The sequence below is a fragment of the Pleurodeles waltl genome, chromosome 4_1 (genome assembly GCF_031143425.1).
Source record: "Pleurodeles waltl isolate 20211129_DDA chromosome 4_1, aPleWal1.hap1.20221129, whole genome shotgun sequence".
In the NCBI taxonomy this organism is placed as follows: domain Eukaryota; kingdom Metazoa; phylum Chordata; class Amphibia; order Caudata; family Salamandridae; genus Pleurodeles; species Pleurodeles waltl.
In genome coordinates, this window is record NC_090442.1 from 129772432 (window position 1) to 129783229 (window position 10798).

Sequence of the window (10798 nt, forward strand, 5' to 3'; positions counted from 1 at the left end):
AAGGGGAGTCGGAGGGGACCTTCAGCAACACAGAGAGCCCACAGAAGCCCAGGCAGCACCCACAGGAGTCTCACAGGACGGGGACCCCAAAGTTGCAGAAGAAGCCCATGCAGCACTAAGAAAAAGGTTCCCACGCCACCGGAGAACCACTCAGGAAGCTGTGCATCACAGGAAGGAGTGCTGGGGGCTGGAGCTTGAAGATGCCAGAAGATCCTGTGGGAAAGGTACCAACAAGCCTTGGCAGCTGCAAAGCATGCGGTGCACGGGGTACTGCCCTCGTGGGCAGGCAAGGGCTTACCTCCACCCACTTTGGACAGCTGGAAGAGTGGACCGTCGGGACAACTTCAGTCCACCACCCATGATGCAGAATTCACGCAGCTCAGCAGGAGAGGGGATCCACGAAGCAAGTCGTTGTCGCAGTTGGTGCCTGCAGAAGCAGGGGAGTGACTCCTTCACCCCAAGGAAGATTTCTTCTTTCTTCTGATGCAGGCTGAAGATTGGCTGTCCTCAGAGGATGCACAACTGGGGACATGTTGCAGTTGCTGGAAGGAGCCACAGATACAATGTTGCAGGAGGCGTCTTGCTTCTTTGTTGCAGCTTGTAGGGTCCTGAAGATTCCAGATGCAGTTTCTTAAGTCAGAAGTCGAAGTGGAGGTTGCCGAGGATTCCTGCTGGCATCTTGCAATCCGAATCTAAGGAACCACTCAAGAGAGAGACCAGAAATAGCCCTGAAAGGGGGATTGGTCAGCTAGCAGGGTGACCACCTATCAGGAGGGGACTCTGACGTCACCTGCTGGCCCTGGCCACTCAGATGCTCCCAGAGTTCCCTGCCAACCTTGAATTCAAGATGGCAAAACCCAGGACCCTCTGGAGGAGCGCTGAGCACCACCCCTGGGGTGATGATGGACAGGGGAGTTGTCACTCCCCTTTCCTTTGTCCAGTTGAGCGCCAGAGCACGGACTGGGGGTCCCTGAACTGGTGTAGACTGGTTTATGCAAGGAGGGCACCAAATGTGCCCTTAAAAGAATTTTCAGTGGCTTGGGGAGGCTACCCCTCCCAAGTCTGTAACACCTATTTCCAAAGGGAGAGGGTGTAACACCCCTCTCCTGAAGGAAATCTTTTGTTCTGCCTTCCTAGGCTTGAGCTGCTCAAGCAACAGGAGGGCAGAAACCTGTCTGGGAGGTGGCAGAAGCTTGGGCTTCCGGGAAAGCCTCAGAAGGCTGAAATGGCAATACTGGGGGTCCTCTAAGGATCCCCCAGAGTGCATGGAATCATACAACCAATGCTTGCAAAAGCCTTGGGATAGGATTCCAACATGTTTGATACCAAACATGCCTATGTTCTGAGTAACCATTATGTAGCTGGACATAGGTATTGACCTATGTCCAGCACAAACGTAAAGTGGTGTCTCCGGACTCACAAACTCTGTTAAAATGGGCCTGGAGTTCATGGGGGCACCTCTGCTAGCTGCACCCTGCCCTCTGGGCTAGATGGTCTGCCATAGGGGTGACTTATAAGTGACCTGGTGCAGTGGAAAATGGCAGTGAAAGGGTGTTTGCACCTTTTTACGCAGGCCGCAATGGCAGTCCTGCAGAACCCTTTGCTTGGGCTCCCTTTGGGTGCTAAAATATATGCTGCAGCCCATAGGGATCCTGTGGCGCCCCATTGTCCTGGGTACCTAGGTAACATATACTAGGGACTTATAATGGGGCACCAGTCTGCCAATTGTGGATGGAATACAGAGTTTTGGGAGAGAGAGCATAATCACTGGGGTCTTGGTTAGCAGGATCCTAGTGAACATAGTCAAACACACTAACATCAGGCAGAAAAGGGGGTAACCAGGCCAAGTAGGAGGGCACTTTCCTACAGTAGTTGATAGTAGATATGAAGGGAGGCCGGCTCAGCTCCTGGCTGCCTGAAAGGTATAAGAGCATCTTCCTATTCGTACTTTATAAACTGAAGGAACAGTGAAAAGTAAAGTTGAAGAAGATCAGGGATTCCTTGCAAGTTGATGGGGGGAGAAAATTTCAAGATGAAGGAAAGGATTTGAGAGTGGAGTGACTTCTGACAAATGGTGCCTTGAACAGGATCCTTACTTACACTTGCAAGATTACAATCTCCCTTTCCACATCTTGCAAACCTTCTATCAGCATGCCCCAGTACAATTCCTTTAAATGTGTTACAGTCAGGTGTCTCTCCAGGGGCCCTTGTATACTGATTGTACATCAGCCCATCCTCCTCTTCTTCTTCCAGGTATCCAGATCAATGCAATAGAATCATCCCAATCAAGAGAAATGTCCCTATGGGCCAATATAAGATATAAAGTATAGAGTCATGAGCATTTGGACATGACTATTTCATATCTTATCCCCAAATGTACCTTGTAAGAGACATTAAGGTATCCATCTCCATAACTGGTATCAATTCAGAATGTATCTCCTCTCAGTTCAGATTGGTTGGATTACAAAACAATCCCAAATCTTATGATTCCCTGTGTGTTTGTCCCTGTTGCATGTTGAGCTACTAATGAGCTCTGCAGTGAAAAAATTGTCCTGCAGAAGTATATCCTATGGAAAATGTTAAGTTATATAATTCTGAAATTAGATTCTAAAGCCAACACACTAGGATGTGAGCGTGTGTTGTCCCTGTACTCATCCAGGCAAAGTATTGCATATGCAAGAGGAGAGTTTAACACATTTTATCTGTTAGCTCCTCCATTATTACTTTAGCCTTCTTTGAGGTGTGGTCTTGTGTATAATTCTTGACTTATCCACAACTACAGAAGGCCATTTGTAGAAAGACAAATGCTCCATTGGCCAAATTCGATCTGCTTTAATAAAATACTTCAACTCACTAATCATTATTATGTGACTCAATTTGGTAACACCGGTCAAATCCCAGGCCCTAAAGCCACCCAGTTTATGTCTAAACTCTCATTTCTTATCTGTCCATTTGTGCAAAGCTTTCTTCTATTGGTGAGTATTCCCAATCATTTGTGACCACTAAGAGGGCTGCCAGTAGTGGCCCTCCAGGTACACTAGGGGAACACTGCCATTGTACACCGATCAATGCAGCTTTGCAAATGGTTTATGTGGGCTTTTAGGTTGCAGGAACATGGTATCAAATAAATATATTTTTGATAGTTGCAACTATACAAATATATCTTGGTTTATGGCAGTGTATCACAGTTCTTGAATCCTTACTAAGGTTCTACCCATCAAGAGGGCCAACAGACTTGAGTTGCACTGGAAACAACATGGATTCTTATCAGTTATTAATAAATCTGTTTTCACAAAATATATAAAACTGTCTGGACATATTAAATAGGGCTCTGTGAGAAAAAAGAAAATATTGTCAGCATAGAAAGAAATGCAGTATTCCGTGCTGACATGCTACAAAGACCTCTAACCAGTGGATGCTTCCTAATCCAGCAGGGCTGAGGTTTCAAAGCTAATGCTAGTAGGGTTGAGGGAATGAGGCAGTCATTCCTCTTGTCACTTCTAAATCAGAATTTATCGAACAAAATTCCAAACACCCTCAGTGCTTTTATGGGGCTTGTATACAGTAGGGTGAACCAAAAGACATATGATGGTTCAAAGTGTATTTTCTGCAAGTGTTTCTTCGTGGAGTAAAATGCCTTCTCAATTTGAAGGGGCCATATTGCTGTGGAGCTGCCAAAATCCTGGCCAGTTCTAGAGACAACTCAGATTCAGATGTGCTGATCTCTGGGGCACATGCACTGATAGTCTATCAGGATAGAACAGGAAGGAACAGGCTGTAGGAGGCTATTTACAAGTACTTTGCCAGAATTTTTATTTCTTCAACAGAGATACTGGGTTGTAGGACTGACATAATTCTGTGGGTGTGCCCTGTTGTATACCAATGTGATTATGACGTGTTTCATGTCAGGTGATAAGATACTAACAATTGGAGGAGTTTCATACTCAAATTGTCAAACATGCAATTATTCCCCTCTTACAGGAAGCCATTTGGACCGGTGACTGTGCCAAAGTAGAGCTGGGTGATACTCGTCTGATCTCTCCTACCATGGTCTTCTTCAGACAGTGTGGGGAGCTCCAGATCCTCCATAAACCGTTCGATCAGAGTGGCATCGCCCAAAAAGGCTCAGACGTTTCCCTCTTTGTCACAGATGCCCTCATTCACTCCTCCCATCCATATAAATGTCTCTTTTTATTACTCAGTCACTGTAACATCTTCCTAGCCTTATGTGCATTTCTCCATATAACGTGCCCCAGCAACTTCTGTAAGTCTTACTCTGTTCTTAAGTCAACACAATATACATCAGTCCTGTTGGCTGGTTGTAGCAGAGGCATCCCTTTCTGCTACAACAACAGTAGTTTTAAGCTCTCTGATTTTCTGAATGATCTGATTGTTCCATGGGGCAGTGCAGGACATCTCAAAGACAGAGCTGGTTTTTGAAGACAACTGGTCCATTTGGGTATGGGTGAAAAGGTCTCCTGTGTTTAACCTTTCTACATTTCTCATCCACCTAGGGTACTCCCCAAAAGTTTAATAATAATGATTGTCAAGGGACCTGAATGTCCATATGCACCAAAATGAAATTGAGATTACTATGCAGTAAGATGCAGAAAGTTTAGGTATTGAAATTCCAACACTTTTAACGTTTTTAAAGTTTATGCAGTAGGGAAAACTGCAGAAACTGGACATTCGTCTAGAACACCACACTCGTATTTGCCCTATTGGTTGGGTTGCTCACCATGGATAGACCAGCTCAGGTATCATTTTGAAATTTGACTCCAATATCCAACCCACACCTTGTATAATATGTCCCCTTCCTCTATAATCTTGTTTTATTTGTTCCCTCTGCTTTCATCCTGCACAGTGCGAAGTTGCTTTGTAGCTAGGTTTGCTCTATATACGTCCTATCCAAACATACATATATATTACACAGGGGCATGGGTTAATACTGGAAGGTACCCACAGGAGCATGCAATGCAAAGTTTACAAAGGTCGCCAAGAAATATGTTTCAAATCTCCCAGGGGGACGGGGGAGTGGGCTTAAAAAAGTTATACAAATATATCCTCCCCGGGTGCTCATTTAAGGCTGCAAAGATGGCATTAACCACAAATAGAAAATCAGTTCTGTATACTGAATGATATCACTTAACCTTTGATCTCTGTGACATATATACTGCCTGGCCGTATGTTTATACCATAGATTGGTAACATGTGACATTCAGCACTGCTAAGTTTACACTGTAAATCAGACAGAAAAGGTCAACTCTTACCAAGTCTGCAAAATGGTTCATCTTCAACCGGAAGCTCTTGTTGCCACGATCTGCCAGCAGGTTGTGATCCCTCACTTTGTGCCACGTGGCCTCCCACGCGCTCCTTCGGAACTCCTCATCATCAGCAGTTAGGTACTTCTTTCCTGTAAAGGAAGATGAAGTACAAATATGAGCTGCCCGTGGTCCGACGAAGCACTGGCCTTTGCCAACTGTTGCCCATATGATCCCCTTCATGACTTTGGTTATGGGGAATAGGTAGGGCTGCTTTTTAAGAACATATACAATGTAGCATTAGGAAGTCCTTCCCAAGTTCGCCCCTGACCTCCATGTGCCTTTGACGTGTTGTTTTGCTAGTCCGGTGCTGCGTGGCTGGGGATGGTATGCCAGTCTACACCACCATTACCTTGACCACTACATCAGATTATCTTCCAAGCTTCAACTGGGTTTCTCATTAGGCTGTAGGAGCCCTTCCCAACTGTATACACCTTTTAGGTTGCTTCTAGCCATGCATCTCTAATGGGTCCTATACTTGAAGAAAGTGGGAGTCTCCGGAGAACAGATCTAGACAAAGATGCGTTTTAGGAGAGATTATCCTGGAGAGGACTGTCAGAAAACAATGTTACCCGGAATATCTACTGAACTTAAAACCTAGATCCTCTGATGGAAATTAACAATTTCCACAGAACCCAGTCGTAGTACACATTTGTTTATACTGATTCTAAATATTTTTGAACAGACTCCCTCCCTCCCAACATTCAAGCAAACACAAGGTGTGTATCACCTACATTCAGGTAGAAATGTAGTGTCTGTTGAGTGTCCAGTGGCCCAGCAGTCCAGTGCCATTGGCGGTGGCAGTCTTGCTGTCTGCTTTCGGCCAGCACTGCCTTCAGGGCTAACAGCTGACATGGCTGCAGTGAATTAGACATGTTATTGACTGTCAGTTCCTAAACGGTTGCTATACTGCCTGGTGGTCTCCTATGGTGGCAACATGAGTGTGGTGAACTTAGGAGGCTGAGGGGTACAGTGCACACATCTGTGAACATGCACATATGCACACATGTACACACGTAGAGAGAGCATTTTATTGAGGAGTGCTGAGGAGGGAGGAATGAAGAAACACACCTTCACACACACATATGATTCACAGAGAGACATCATGTGTCATTGAAGAGGACAGAGGAGGACTGAACGGAGCAGTACACACACATACATGCACCCACCAACCAAAGTTGCTGCTCTGTGTTGCTTAGCAGGGAAAAAGCAGGAAAGCACTATATCTAGAGAGCTATGGCACCATCCTGCTCTTTCTGTTGCTCTGACACACAATCAGGTTGCAGAGCACCACCCACTTCTGCACCACAGTGCAAAGGTATCTGTGCGAGTCTAGAATAGGTCACCCATCCATACGACACTTAGAATAACTTTAAATGTTTTCCTTCTGGGATCTCAGATACATATACATATACCTACTTCATCAAAGACAACCGTTGTTATTGAAGATGGAGGAAGGGAGCAAATATATAATTTGCTGCTCGAATCTATCATTTCGTGCTGCCGGTTGGCTTACTTGGTCGTAGGCACTCCAGGATTCAAAGCTGCAAACATTAGCTTTAAACAGACATCTGTTACAAGCGTGGGCTAATCCCAACTCGATGAGCAGCACCGTACTGATCCTTCTGAAAACTGAAATTGCATGTACAAACATGTCTTCACAAACGACCTGAACTTGAATTACTTTTAGTTTATGTTTCAGAAAAACTGCTGTAGTTTTTAGCAGAATCATATGAGAACCATCAGGGTAAGAATAACATGTATATAGAACAGTTTGAGTATATATGTGTAGGAAAATGGCTCCCTGTTGCAGTTACCCCCCACTGTTTGCCTGATATTGATGCTGACTTGACTGAGAAGTGTGCTGAGACCCTGCTAACCAGGCTCCAGTACCAGTGTTCTTTGTTCTTTCTCTAAAAATGTACCATTGTTTCCACAATTGGCACACCCCTGGCACACAGATAAGTCCCTTGTAAAAGGTACCAGTGGTACCAAGGGCCATGTGACCAGGGACGGTCCCTTAGGGCCGCAGCATGTGTTGTGCCACCCTAGGGGGCCCCTCGCCTAACACATGCACACTGCCATTGCAGATTGTTTGTGTTGTTGGGGAGAAAAAGGCAAAGTCAACATGGCATCCCCTTCAGGATGCCATGCACACAAAATGCTGCCTGTGGCATAGGTAAGTCACGCCTCTAGCAGGCCTTACAGCCCTAAGGCAGGGTGCACTATACCACAGGTGAGGGCATAGCTGCATGCTGCATTACCAATATGCCCCTACTGTGTCTAAGTCCATTCTTAGACATTTTAAGTACAGGGTGGCCATATTAAGTATATGGTCTGGGAGTTTGTCAAAACGAACTCCACAGCTCCATAATGGCTATGCTGAATAATGGGAAGTTTGGTTTCAAACTTCTCAAAATAATAAACCCACACTGATGCAAGTGCTGGATTTATTAAAAAATGCACACATCTTAGAGATGCCCCCTGCATTTTACCCAATCCTTCAGTGCAGGACTGACTGGTCTGTGCCAGCCTGCCACTGAGATGAGTTTCTGACCCCATGGGGTGAGAGCCTTTGTGCTCTCTGAGGCCAGAAACGAAGCCTGCACTGGGTGGAGGTGCTTAACACCTCCCCCCTGCAGGAACCTTAATACCTAGCAGTGAGCCTCAAAGGCTCAGGCTTCATGTTACAATGCCCCAGGGCACTCCAGCTAGTGGAGATGCCCACCCCCTGGACACAGCCCCCACTTTTGGCGGCAGGTCCAGAGGAGATAATGAGAAAAACAAGGAGGAGTCACCCACCAGTCATGACAGCCCCTAAGGTGCCCTGAGCTGAGGTGACCCCTGCCTTAAGAAATGCTCCATCTTGTTTTGAAGGATTCCCCCAATAGGAATAAGGATGTGCCCCCCCCCACCTCAGGGAGGAGGCACAGAAAGGGTGTAGCCACCCTCCAGGCCAGTAGCCATTGGCTACTGCCCCCCAGATCTAAACACCCCCCCTAAATTGAGTATTTACGGGTGACCCTGAACCCAGGAAATCAGATTCCTGACACCTAGAACAAGAAGAAGGAGTGCTGACCTGAAAGCCCTGCAGAGATGACGGAGATGACAACTGACTTGGCCCCAGCCCTACCGGCCTGTCTCCAGACTCAAAGAACCTGCACAGTGACGTATCCAGCGGGACCAGCGACCTCTGAGGACTCAGAGGGCTGCCCTGCACCCAAAGGACCAAGAACCTTCAGAGAATAGCGGCACTGTTCAGAAGCAACAACAAACTTGCAAAAAAGAAACAACTGTAAAGAGACTCTCACTTCCCGCCAGAAGTGTGAGTCTTCACACTCTGCACCCGATGCCCCTGGCTCGAGTTCAGGACAACCAACACTGCAGAGAGGACTCCCAGACGACTCCAACGACGTGGATACCCTGAGTTGACTCTCCTGCCCCCCCCCCCCACAGCGACGCCTGCAGAGATGATACAATGGACCCCCCTTACCGCGACTGCCTGGTAACAAAGGAACCCGAAGCCTGAACCAAGCACTGCACCCGCAGACCCCATGACCGAGAGGAACCACCTACCAATGCAGGATTGACCAGTAGGCGGCCCTCATCCTAACCCAGTTGGTGGCTGGCCCGAGAAGCCCCCCTGTGCCCGGCCTGCATCTCCAGAGTGACCCCCGGGTCCCTCCTTTGCTTTCAATAGCAAACCTGATGCCTACTTTGCACACTGCAACCGGCTGCCCCTGTGCCGCTGAGGGTGTGTTTTGTGTACTTGTGTGTGTGCTCTCCAAATCCCCCCTGGTCTGCTCTGGAGGACGCAGGCACTTACCTGGAAGCAGACTGGAACCGGAGCACCCCTGCTCTTCATAGGCGCCTATGTGTTTTGGGCCCTCCTTTGACCGCTGCACCTGACCGGCCCTGTGTTGCTGGTGCAGTGGCTTTGGGGTTGCCTTGAACCCCCAGGAGACTGACTGTGTAAGTGCTTTACTTACCTGAGAAAACTAACCAAACTTACCTCCCCCAAAAACTGTTGATTTTTGCAGTGTACACTTTTAAAATAGCTTATTACCATTTTAACCACAACTGTGTGTACTACTGTTTTAAATCAAAGTTCTATACTTACCTGTGTGAAGTACCTTGCATTTTATGTACTTACCTCAAATTTGAATCTTGTGGTTCTAAAAATAAATTAAGAAAATATATTTTTCTATATAAAAACCTATTGGCCTGGAGTTAAGTCTTTGAGTGTGTGTTCCTCATTTATTGCCTGTGTGTGTACAACAAATGCTTAACACTACCCTCTGATAAGCCTACTGCTCGACCACACTACCACAGAATAGAGCATTAGTATTATCTAATTTTGCCACTATCAACCTCTAATGGGAACCCTTGGACTCTCTGCACACTATCTCTCACTTTGCGATAGTATATACAGAGCCAACTTCCTACTATATGTTTCATGGTCTTCAAGTCACCTACACGCATGACCTTTTAAGACATTCACTTCCTGTGTTGTAAAGCAGTGTATTGAAAGGTATGACATACACGATGGGGTATATGATATAATAATGACATATACATAGCAGTTATAATATGTTTCACACTATTCTTACGTAATGGTATTTTATTACACTGCATGGATTTAAGTTAATATATTAGTGAGATGCTTTTCTTAGATTAGATCATTGATACTTGGCACATTCCTGTATACATATTCAGACAAATAATCACAGACCTGTGGTCTATATATTGTTGACAGTGCTTGTAACTGCATAGGATAACTGATATAAACAGATATTGCTCAGAGAAAGGGGTCCCCATAAGATAGGTGTGATTACACTAGTCAGGGTGAATGAAACCATGACAGGTTAATCATTGACTATGAAAATTACTCTCATTTAGATTAATCACATTTGAATATGTCTCTTGTGGGTATCCTAAAATTTTGGTATGGATACAGCCCTTTTTTCAACATCTATTGGCCAACCCTTCCTGAGATTTCTTGTGAGCTGTATCTCCTTTTATTGAAAATAGTGCATTTAGCGGCATAATTCTCAACATAGTTGTTCTTGTGGGTTTTCATTAGAAAATATAACTCTGTAATCTACAGATCATCCTTCTTACCGTACTTGGACTTCCACATCTCTCATTCCTGATCACGATGTTTGGAAACAATGGAAAAGGCCAACAGGACTGGCAGGTGGATAACTGCTTGCATCACCTGCATCCTACAAGAAAGGAAGGAAATAGTCATTGTAAATGTAAACTGTTTCAACTTGCATTCTGTTCTGTCCTGTCACTAGTGCTGGAGGCCCCTTCACTGGGATCAATGTTCCCCTCTTTAGGTAATTCTCAACATGCATCACTAATAATTGATACACCCAGGAAGTTGTCTACCAATGAGAAATATTAATAAACCTGAAAGTGACCCGTGAGGTACCTGGTTTTAGTGTATTACCAACTATGATGGTCATGAATGA

General features: G+C 45.6%; 1 pseudogene; it reads right to left on the reverse strand.

Moving 5' to 3' along the window:
- Window positions 1-10461, reverse strand: part of LOC138287134 (cathepsin S-like) — an 87035-nt pseudogene extending 76574 nt beyond the window's left edge.
- Between the last annotated feature and the right edge of the window lie 337 nt (window positions 10462-10798).